Here is a 12,310-nt window from a genome sequence, read left to right on the forward strand (position 1 = left end):
GTTCCTTACGATATGCAATGTATATGCGTTATCTCACAAGATGTGAACAAAAACAGGGTGTTTTAAGACTACAAACCACTTTTATGAAAACACTAATATTATATTTTCATATGCGTTTGAAGAACTATTCTACCTAGAAGAAAGAATAGCCATCGTTTTCTGGAAACTGGAGGCGTGTTGGCTGTAGCAGCAAGAAACCGAAAAACAGCCTCCGATTAGGACTAATATCAGATAGGGTACTTGTGAATGAATTCAATGGAACTGGTTGTTCAGTATGGTTGTGCAGGACGTTTTTCACCCACCAAGCTTTCGGTTAATCTGAATTTTCTCACAAGTAGCCTAATATTGTCCTTTGTTGGTGGCTGTTTTCAGTCTTTTTCCTTACATGCTTAACTTTTTCTGGAAACGATGGTTGTTCGTTCTTCTATGGGAAGCATTTCTCCAAGTACTTTGTTTTTGAAGACATCAATAAATAAGTGAGTTCATGAAAACGGACTTTTTTTTTTGGGGGGGGGGCACCCTATAATATCAGAAACTTCACCAGAAGCAAAAAAACTCATCCGTCTCACAGTGTGCTAAGCACATAGGCTACTTCAACATGTGCAGAAATGTAGGCCACTTTGTTAAGTTTTAAAATAAATGGGCAACCTCGTCATTTGCAAAATACGTCTTGTGCAAAATTCAGGTCTCCTCACCATAAACAAACTACATAGGCCACATTATCACGTAAAAATAAGATATGCTTCCTCACCATGTGCAAAATACATAGGCTACCTCATCATGTGTCAAATACACAGGCACCTCATCATGAGCAAAATACATAGGTTCCCTCATCCTGTGCAAAATACATAGGCTATCTCATCATGTGCAAAATACATATGCTTCCTCACCATGTGCAAAATGCATAGGCTACCTCATCTTGTGCAAAATACATAAGCTACCTCATCATGGGCAAAATATATATGCTACCTCCTCATGTGCAAATATATAGGCCACCTCACCTTCTGCAAATTTATAGGCCACATTACCACGTGAAAAATACATAGCCCTACTCCCCATGTGCAGAGCACATAGGCTACAAAAGAACATTATGGATCACCCAGAAATGGGGCGTACAAACTATTTCTAAGACAAACTAGAAATAAGTCGGGCATTCAACACCTGATCAAGTGAACACAATGTACAAAAGCTCTTCGCAATTCTCGAAACTACTGAACAATAACAATGATTTTAGCAAAATATGGGTATATTTGATATTTTGTAATTATTTGATGCCAATTACTGTAATTTTTTATTTATTATGCTAATAAATTAAGGAAACTTCTTATTGGATTTGTTCTTGAACATGCATAAATTTAAGATTTTACCACCATTGAGTAAAGCTAAAAGACGTAACCATCACATACAAAACACCATTTCTTTCAGCTACAAACTGGATCTCACTGGTTCTCTGTTTCACTTCTCTCTTACCAGGGAACCGGTTCTGGTAAGGTGGCATAAACTTCTCTGCTTGCAGAAAAATCAATGCTCAATATGAGAAAGGGAAAGAATTGTGCTTTATTTACAGGAGGAGTCGTTTCGACTAGCGATGTGCCGGATCGTCAAAAAAGTAGATCCGCGGATACGGATCATTAGTGTCAAGATCCGCGGATACGGACCTCAATTTTTTTTAACCCAATTCAACTATCCAAGTGTTTAGTTTGTTACGGGAGGTATTTCCATCAGAACAATAACACTGCTTCTTCAAAAAATGTCATCTGCGGCGAAATATATAATCAAGACTATGATTTACTCTTTAAAGAAATCTCCGTTAAAATTGAGGGAGAGTTGGAAGGAACGGGTCAACGCTGCATTAATGCTTAAAAAGAATGTGATAAATTATTTCTAGTTTGCTCGGTAGATGTAGGATACAGGAGCAAGAGTGCAAAGCTGCTGCTGAACAGGCTAAAAATACTTTTCGCATTTTATTTCAGCATAAATGCAGCGCTGACCCAATCCACTCAACTTACTCCGACCGACAGAATAACATAACCGAGAACACCTTTACAAACAGTAAATAGTCTCACTTTTTTTGAAGAATGCCGAGGAAAACCAAAATGAAGAATAACTAAAACCCCAAATCAATAACAGAAACTAATATTAAACTAAAAAATAAATGAAAAAAGAAAAAGAAAAAAAAACATGCCGACCTGATATTGAGATAGATTTCATGGGTCAGAACACACATTGTTAACAAATATGAACTGACAGCGGATAGAAATTTTAAATCATTGAGCTTTTCTCCTTATCCGGCTATGAAATAGCTACCGATCACGAGTATAAAGGCTTTGAATTGCATTTAAAACTTCCTTAATACGGTATAACTTTTACTGTATATAACTTGGAAGTTCCAAACAAATATCATACGAAGAAAACTTAGTTCTTTGAATTTTGGGCCAATATTTTTAACGTACGGGTAAGTCTTTACAACCATAATTCTGAAATACGTTAAGTCGGTTTTTATTAATATTTCCGGTAATTCAAGTTCTGCAAAAACGAGACCAAGCTAAGAACACTTTCGATCAAGTCACCTTTTGAACGAAAAAAGAACTATCAAAATCGGTTCATCTGTTTAGGAGCTACGATGCCACAAATAGACACACAGATACACTTTTAAAACTTATTACCCGTTTCTTTTTGGAACCGGGGGGTACAAATCGGCTTCTGAAATGACACCTTATAATTTGAATAGGGAATAAAACCCAATTTAAACGGAATTTAAAAGTCTTTTATTCAAATACTTAAGAATTTTAAGAATAGAAAAGATCCGTTTAAGATCCGTCAAAAAAGTAGCGGATACGGATACGGATACAGATCTTTATTTTCCCTCGGATATCCGCGGATACGGATATCCGGAGCATCACTAGTTTCGACCATACAAGAACACGTGTAATGTTACAATATGAGGCAGTGAGAAGCAAAGGGATGCAAGTGAACTAGTTTAAGTTTCGAGTAAAACGTGTTTAAAGATCAAATCCTAGGTAGGCTTTCATTGAATTTTTTTCTAAATCATGCTGAGCAGCAGCAATTACAGGGCTACTAGTACAGTCTCTTGCCCCGAGACAGAGGAGAGTTTCACCTACCATGTGTACTGGTTATCTTCAAATTTTTAATTTTGCCACTTGCATCCCTTTGCTTCTCACTGCCTCATAATAGCCGTTACTTTGCATATTTCTTTCACAAACCATTAAAGTCGACGATTGAATAATTTTTTGACAAAGAGAGGGGGATACCTGGAGGTATGACACTTTTTGACACTAGGGGGTCGATGTTTTATAAAAAACGTATAACTTTTAATGGATATCCGCTAAGTACATGAAGCATGTACAGGAAAGGAAATTTGATTATCTCTCCATACTGGGCCATTGAAAGTGTGAGTAAGAAGAAATTTGATCCAATTGCTATAGTTAAAAAAAATTAATTTGAATTTTGACATCTTGAATTCAAATTATGTTTTTCGCAATCACGAGTGTATGTGTGTATGTAGGCGTATGTGTGGGGTATGTGTATGTGTGTAGGTATGTGTATGTGTGTAGGCATGTGTATGTGTGTAGGCATGTGTGTTTGTGTCTGCGTGCAGGTATGAGTGTGTGGGTACTTGTGTGTATGACTGTTTGTGGGGGGGGGGGGAATGTGTATGTGTGTGTAGGCGTATGTGTTTGTGTGTGTAGGCGTATGTGTTTGTGTGCAGGCATGAGTGTGTGGGTAGTTGTGTGTAGGCGTGTGGGTAGTTGTGTGTAGGCGTGTGTGTATGTGTAGGTGTCTGTATGTATGCGTGTGTGTGTGTAGGTGTATGTATGTGTGTGTGTGTACGTGCGTGTATGTATGCGTGTAAGTGTAGGATATAGACGCATCATGGAGACGGTTTTCGCTATAGGAGTAGCATCGTGAGGAGCCGGTAGACGGTGGTGCTGGCAGAGGGTGCTGGTGGGAAAATAAAATGATAGCACATAAAAACAGTCAAATGAAAGCAATAAGCAATCGTGATTGCTCAAAAAACTTACTAAACTGAAAAAATACGATTTCCGTTCTGAAAATAGTTTCTTTCCGCAATCAAACCAACACGCAGAATAGCAGTTATGTTTGCTCAGCATTACTTTAATAAAATGCAAAGCTCTAAACTATACAAATTAAACTAATTTACAGAAATTCAAAATGTATATAAAGCTTATTTAAATATTTAAGCCCGAAAATAATTCTATAAAAAATTAACAAAATCAATATATTTTTGGTCATAAATAGGTATTATCAAATAATTTGTTTTTCGATAAAAGCAACAACTTATAGACGATGATTTGCATCAAAATGTCAAATTTAGCAATCCATGTTCCTTGTAAATCGAGAAAACACATCTGCATTTTTCACTACACGTTAGTACTTAAATAAGTTGTTGTTTTGAAATTTAAGGACAGAGCATTGCCATATTATTTTGTTTTATTCCCTTGTGGGTAATTTTTCACTTTATAAACCTTGCATAATTTCGCCCGGTATTTCCAACGTAATCTATTAGCATAAAAAGTTAATATATTTGCATGTTTTTTTTTTTTGCGTAATGCTTTGTTTTTAGTTAAATAGCATATTTTCCCCCTGCTTATAAATCTGGATAGAAAAAACATCCTCTAGTCCAAACACATTTTAATTACTGACTGAAAGACTCCATTTTATAGGCACTTCGGATTTAAAAAATTTAAAAAGAAGATATGCAACCCTTTCAATCACACTTGTGTTTATTAAAGTCGCACAAATGCAAATTTGGTAATATTATTACATGAAGATAGAATACATAAAGAAAAAGATGTTTTTAAGAGCAAGAAGGAATTCGATGCTTTAACAGTATATTTTTAACATTTGGCTTCACATTTTTTGGGCGCATTGCTAATGAAATGTAAACGTTCTCTTTCTTCATTGCTCAGCAGGAAAGGTTAAAAAAAATGGCTAAAATTAGGGAAAACCTAACCTGTCAGCATCGTAATGCAGTGATTAGGATCTACGAGTACGTAGCTTTTACAAATGCTGCTAGGTTAGGTTTTGTCCAACTATAGAAGATAATGACATCTGTGTCATAAAAGTAGGAATAAAATTAAAATCTGGCATATATAAATTTTTAAACTTAAAAATGTGCACGTGCTTTTGTTTTCAAAGTTGTAATATTTCATAATCTGGTTCGTGGTCAATTCGTAATGTATTTCAGGTTATGGAGTTTTCAAATCCAAGAAAGATTACTTCAATTTCCAAACTTGCTGGAATTTTCTTTAGCATAAAAGAGCACTATTGCCATAAAATTATTTTCAATGATACCGTAAAAACCTTGACACGGTTAAATTTCAAAAATGCGACATGAAATACTCAGAAAAGCAATCCAGTGTCCGATCCTGACCAGGGAACAACAGGACTTCAGCGATAACGAAAAAAGTTTAAAATGGTATCATTCGAAAGAGTATATTGAGACATTTTTGACCAAAAAACTATGTGCTCTCGTCCTTTCGTTTTCAAGATATAGGGTCCTAAAGTCACAACACGCAAGCGTTGAAAACCGTGTGCCTTGATTTAAAAAAAAATTTTGAATTTTGTCATCTTGAATTCAAATTATGTTTTTCGCAATCACGAGTGTGTGTGTATGTAGGTATGTGTGTTTGTATGTCTTTGGGGGTATGTCTGTCTGTGTGTAGGGTGTATGTGTGTGTAGGCATGTGTCTGTGTGCAGGCATGAGTGTTGGTATTTGTATGTATGAGTGTTTGTGTGTGTGGGGGGTATGTGTATGTGTGTGTAGGCATATGTGTTTGTGTGTCTGTGCAGGCATGAATGTATGGGTAGTTGTGTGCATGTGTTTGTGTGCGTGGGGCCGTGTATGTGTGTGTAGGCATATGTGTTTGTGTGTCTGTGCAGGCATGAATGTGTGGGTAGTTGTGTGTATGTGTTTGGGTGTGTATGTGTAGGTGTCTGTATGTGTTTGTGTGTGTATGTGTTTGTGTAGTTGTATGTGTGTATGTGTTTGTGTGTGTGTGAGTGTGTGTGCGTGTGTGTGTGTGTGCGTGTGTGTGTGTGCGTGTGTGTGTGTGCGTGTGTGTGTGTAGTTGTGTATGCATGCGCATGTGTGTAGGACATGGATGCAACCTGGAGACGGCTTTCGCTATAGGAGCAGCATCGTGAGGAGCCGGTCGACGGTGATGGTGCGGAGGGTGGCGGTGGGAAAAATCAATGGAAGGTCAAAAACAGTCAAGTGAGAACAATAAGCAATCGTGATTGCTCAAAAAAAAAAGTGTATTTTCCTATACTTTTGGGCTAGTAATTTAAATTTTTTTAAATATTTAAATAAACAGCATGATTCATTATTTCATCAAAAAATTCCAAACTACCAATTCCTGATGCTGATATGCACCCTCACACAAGAACAACTTCGCCGTCCTGATTAACTGATCCAACTAAGTTCTTAAGATTTAATTCTTCATTTTTTCTTCTATTTACAAACATACAACAATTTAACCAAAAAAGTTGAATTTCTTTTAATCTGTTCGTAAGACTTTATTCCAAAACATTTTGAGCTTATTTATCATTGATTTTTCGACGGAAAGCGAAAGCTTTATGTTTTTCGCAGGAACAAAAAAAAAAAAATTCTGCTGGAAGAGGACCCATTTAATTCAGCTAATCAAAGAACTTGGCGAATAATTTTAGGTGAAAATTAAACATAAAATGTTTCATTAAATTCTGCAGAAACTTTTACAGCACTCAAATGTGTATTTTTCATAATTTTTTTTTATTATAAATCACCGATCGCGCTTTGTTAACTTTGCCGGTTGACCTTTTCTTATCTTGTTTTCGATCCAATTATTTTCAGTAAAGCATTTTTTCAAGCACTTCACTATAGAATACAGTCGACTCCCGCTACAACGCGATTCGACTTACGCGAAATGGCTATAACGCGAATTTTTCACGAGTAACGAATTTTAGAGTTAACGCGAATTTTTCGCGCTCAACACGTATTTTTTTGGAAGGAAGTATCAGCTTCGTTATTGGCCACTAAATATTGATTTCGTGAATGTTATTACATCTCTTTAAGCATCACTGACGGCCAAAGTTCCCACAGCAAACTAGTATAGTGCATCAAATAACCACTCAGCATCTTTCATTTATTTATTTTTTTTCATTCTAAATATAAAAGTTGATGAAATAATTATAATGGTGACACCCTAGTGTCACCTTCATCTGAAGTTTGTGAAGATGGGAAGAAAAAGAAAGTTTCTGATAAAAAAATTAAAAAAGGGCTAAGATTCTCGATATGCTTGAACAACTACAAAACGTCGACGGTAGCGCGATAATACGTATGGGTGAATCTTCCATACGATTAAAAGTCAAAACAAAAAGATGTCCATAAAACTTCAGAACTTAGTTTCAATATTGAAGCTTGCAGAGCTGTCTAGCAAAGTAAGTATTATAAAAATGGAAGCTGCTCTAGTATTGTGCATTAATAAAGAGATCAGGAAGAGGGGATGCTGCCACAAATTGAAACGTCGTAAAAGAAAAGGCGAAGCAAACGTATTTAAAAATTTATTAGATAATAATAACTATCTGATCACGGAGCATAAATCATCACTATCTTCATTTTTTTTAAAACTTAATTGTTACTGTATCTACTGTACAGTACTATTATAGTGCATCCTTTTTATTCTACTAAATGTTGTAAGTACCGTGCTGTTTTATTTTATGTCATACATTTCCATTGGTCATTTATTTTGTGCATCTTAAAATATTACATGTTGAATAACAGTTTTTTATTTTTTTAAATGCAGTAAAGGTTCAGTTCTTTATACAAGAAACTATAGTGTCTGGTTAAGGAATGCTTTAAAGCAGTTTGAGGGGTGTTTATAAGTTTCTAAAAGTAATTGGTATGCTTTGAAAAATTTGTATTTACATATTTTTCCACAATGCGAAATTTCGACAAACGCGAGGAGTCCTGGAACGCATCACTCGCGTAAGTCAGGACTCGACTGTAGCATAAATTAACTAATTTAGAGATATTTCAAACCAATTTACCGCTACTGCTAGGGGAAAAAATCAAATTTCGAATGGTGTTTGTTGTGTTTTACGAATACCAGTCACTTTAAAATAATAAGCAGACTATTAGGGAATAAATAAACAAAAAATTTAAGCCAAATGACTTTACAGTGTCAACGCAATGCAAAAATAATAGAAAACTGACGTGATAATTTTAATCATGAATTTATTCGAAAATATTTCAGCGTACAATGACTTTTTTGACGCATTATTTCTCTGTCTCTTCATTTTTTGACATATTTAAAAAATAAAGTCAGGCAATATTTTGAAAACAACAGTTAGGTTTTATTTCGAATGGTATAGGAATGATGTGAAACAAATTTGGATTTCATATTCGAATTCATTTTCGCGTTATTTTGGTTTTACTACAAAATTTCAAGGTGTGCAAAGGGTTTTGGGAGTCAGTGTATTTCTTTACTTTGTTTTTGTGATTGGGTTTCATACTGATCTGGGATTTTGCTCAAAAGTTGATTTTGTAATGTGCAACAATTACAATTACTCCGTATCTCTTTATATTGAACCCTAAACTTCATGATTAAAAAAAAACACTTTAAAATATGTTCTTTGGTTTTAAACTTTACGAGAAAATACTTTTAAACATAACAGTTTTAACTTAGGCATGGTTTAGGATAAAATAACCACTCGGCAACATCGGGCTTCAACTGAAAAAAACAACAACAAATAATTTACCATAAAATGTCCTAAATTATTGATAAAAATTGTAAAATGCCTTACGATTTAAACACTAGCAAAAATAGGTCCATTCGTCACAGAATTTGAAAAAAGTAGACATTTTCTAGCGCATGTAATTAAAAATAAATGTCCTACAGTTGCGAATACCGAAAAAGAAATCGATTTTTGTATTCCATCAGATTGGTACATTTTCAAGTTTGAAAATTGATTTAATACCATCTTCAGTAAGTATTTTCTAGGTTATTGGCAACTACGAAGCTTCAATTTGTTCTTCTGTGTATTTTAAAAGCTTAAATTAGGTAAGTTGCCTAATGACAACACGAAGCATTTAACGGTTGAAAATTGATGTAAAAAATCTGGCAATGAACTTATGAAACCTCTTTAGTGTCTAGCCTTTTTTTTTTCTTCGAGAAAGAAGAAAAGGAAAAAAAACTTACCAATGCTCAAAATGTGCTCATAAGTTTTCACCGGTCCCCGTGAAAAAAAAAGTTGGGAACGTAGAGCATGATTTTAGAAAATAATGATAATTAAATCGCAATAATTAATTTTGCGATAAGTATGCCAATAGGCAGCTCTGAAAGACATAACACAAGATTCAGCTGCAACGCATTTCACTCGCAATCAGTTCAACACGCACCATGAATGAGGAATCTCGCTGCGCTAAATTTATTTTAGCTACCAGTTTATTGGCACTCTCGGCTTAAATAGGATGACATCCGCCTCCAGCTGATTTTTTGTCTATTCAGACTGATGAGTCGGAATAAAGGACAAAACTGCAGTCTCTGGATGCCATAACCAGGCTGACGGTGCATCGCATGTAGTTCTGCTTTATCCCCGGCTGAAGTGTGGTAACTTATTGCTTAGCATGAGAAGGTCTAGAACTGAACTGTACAACACTGGTGTAGAATTCCTTCTCCAGGTGCGATAAGGGACAACAACAACCTATTGTACATCACACTTACGAATCCATATTGCTCCCTGAATCTTGTTGCTAAAGATGCTTGAATCTAGGATCTCTGGATACTTGAATCTAGGTATCCAGATACAAAAAAAAAAAAAAAAAAAAAAATTGAACTTAGACATCTTGAATTCAAATTATGTTTTCCGCTATCACGAGTGTGTGTGTGTGTGTGTGCGTATGTAGGCGTGTGTGTTTGTGTGCGGGGGGTATGTTTGTTTGTGGGGGTAGGTTTATGTGTGTGTGTGGGTAGTTGGGTGTATGTGTGTCTGTGTGGGGGGGGTATGTGTATGTTTGGGTAGTTGTGTGTGTAGGTGTGTGTATGTGTTTGTGTGTCTGTATGCATGCGTGTGTGTAGGTGTATGTGTGTGTAGGTGTATGTGTAAGCGTATGCGTATGTGGGTGTATGTGTAAGTGTAGGTAAGTAAGTGACGCAACCTGGAGACGTTTTCGCTAGAGGAGCAGCATCGTGAGGCGGCCGGCCAACGGGGGTGCTGCAGAGGGAGGCGGGAGGAAAATAAAATCATAGAACATCAAAACAGTCAAGTGAGAACAATAAGCAATCGTGATTGCTAAAAAAAAAAAAAAAAAAAAACTAGGGTAACGGCACCAGTAACAGACAGTAGTAAGTTTGTATTTTAATAATTTTAGGCCTGTAAAACGGATGTTGCTGTGGCCCATGAATACGGTGCAACCAAGTGTATGCAACCAGAGTGAATTTCATGAGCCAGTTGGTATTTACGAGGCAGCGGCGGGGAGGGTTATGATCAACCACCACGAGGTCAGCTGGTGTTCCATGTTCGCTCAAATTTAATGAGGCTTTAGTTCTAAAAATGATGAACTTTTGCACATTTTGAAGAGAAAAGGGGAATTCTGTCCATTACTCATCGTTTCCTCATCCCATCTGTTACTGGGTCTCATCAGAATTGTCGGTGTCTGTTACTGAGGGGTTGACCTTTTTTCGAAATTGAGCAAATAAAAACAGAATTAATTAATTCAGAGGATCTAGACGCAGCCTAACGTTAGATAAGATTTAGTTGTATGAGAGAAAAATAGTTTAAAAAGTCTAAATACATTAAAAAAGCTCAGAAAATTGAGTTAACTTGAGAGCGATGTCTTAAGCATATCTGTTACTGGTGCCGTTACCTACAATCGTAAATAATAAGAAAAAATAGTAATTGTGTCCCTCAACCTATAATACACACATTTAAAACAAATATACTAAACACGCCCTCGTTCTCCATTAATGAATTCTTCCTTCAGCTATTATGCTAATAAAGCCCTAGTTTTAAAAACGTGTCTCCGAATTATACATGCAAAGACGGATCCAGCTCCTAGTTTTGGAGGAAGCCATTTCCAAACGGACATAAGTACCTTTTTGGGCACAAATATGGAGTCTGGGAAGAATTTTTCGAAACATCAGTCCCCGAAACGCTGCTTTAGGCTATATTTGGTCACCTAAGTAGGAAATAACGGTCCCCCCCCCCTTATATACCCATACCTGACTGAAAAGTGATTCATTATTTTTATAAGAATGACAACAACTAACTTTTGTAAACCAAATTTACAATATTCAGTAAATTACCTCCCATCAGACAGGGCCTAAAGCTGAAATACATGAAATACACCGCCAGCTCAGTCATTTCCAGCCGAGGACTGCAGTTTCGTGCTTATTAGCACTCAACAGCCCGGCATAGGAAAGCCGGGCCAATTCCTATGCCGGGCTGATGAGTGCTAATAAGCACGAAACTGCAGTCCTCGGCTGGAAATGACTGAACTGGCGGTGTATTTCATGCAAATTTACAATGTCGATTACTTCAGAAAATCCCAACTGCTTCATAGTAGCCAACCATTCGCTTTTTGCGTGAGTATAATAAATTAAATTTAATGTCACTTCGGCCTTCTTCTCTGCCCCCCTCCCCCCTCTTTTCATAACTCGATTTTAAATCGAACTTCGATCTTTTTATTCCTTTCCACTTACCAATTCATTACGACAAAAGTTATTATGGAATCGCATAAAACTTGATTTACTGCGCAGTTCCAATGTAATAGCGTCATTAAAATCCGTATGATCCTTTCTGGAACAGACACAAATTTCATCGATGAAGTGCAAGCATGCAAACAGATATTCTGGGAAACGAGTCATCGTAAGCTTGATCATCTTTGCAACAAAGCCGTCGCCTTGCAAACACACATAAAAGTCAATGAATTTAATGAAGTAGTGCTTTGGCCGAAATTTTCAACTGATGGGGAAATCTAAGAGTAGAACCGCAAGTAAGTAGTTATCTTTTTCTTCTCTCTTTTTTTTTTTTTTTTCGTTTTTTATAATTTACTAGCTGCTTTGCCCGGCTTTGCCCGGTCTATTTTGAAAACAAAAATTGTGTCAAGTGACGTATATTCAACAATCAGGCATAAATAAAAGAAAAAAAATCATCATGCAAAATTTCAACTACAAACAATGACGACAGATATTAAAATACTTTTAAAAAATTAAAATAAAATGAGAAAGATGGATTGAAAAAGCGTAACTATGGAAACACAAAATAAAATAAGTTTCAGAAATGAAA

The sequence above is a fragment of the Uloborus diversus genome, chromosome 7 (genome assembly GCF_026930045.1).
Source record: "Uloborus diversus isolate 005 chromosome 7, Udiv.v.3.1, whole genome shotgun sequence".
NCBI lineage: Eukaryota > Metazoa > Arthropoda > Arachnida > Araneae > Uloboridae > Uloborus > Uloborus diversus.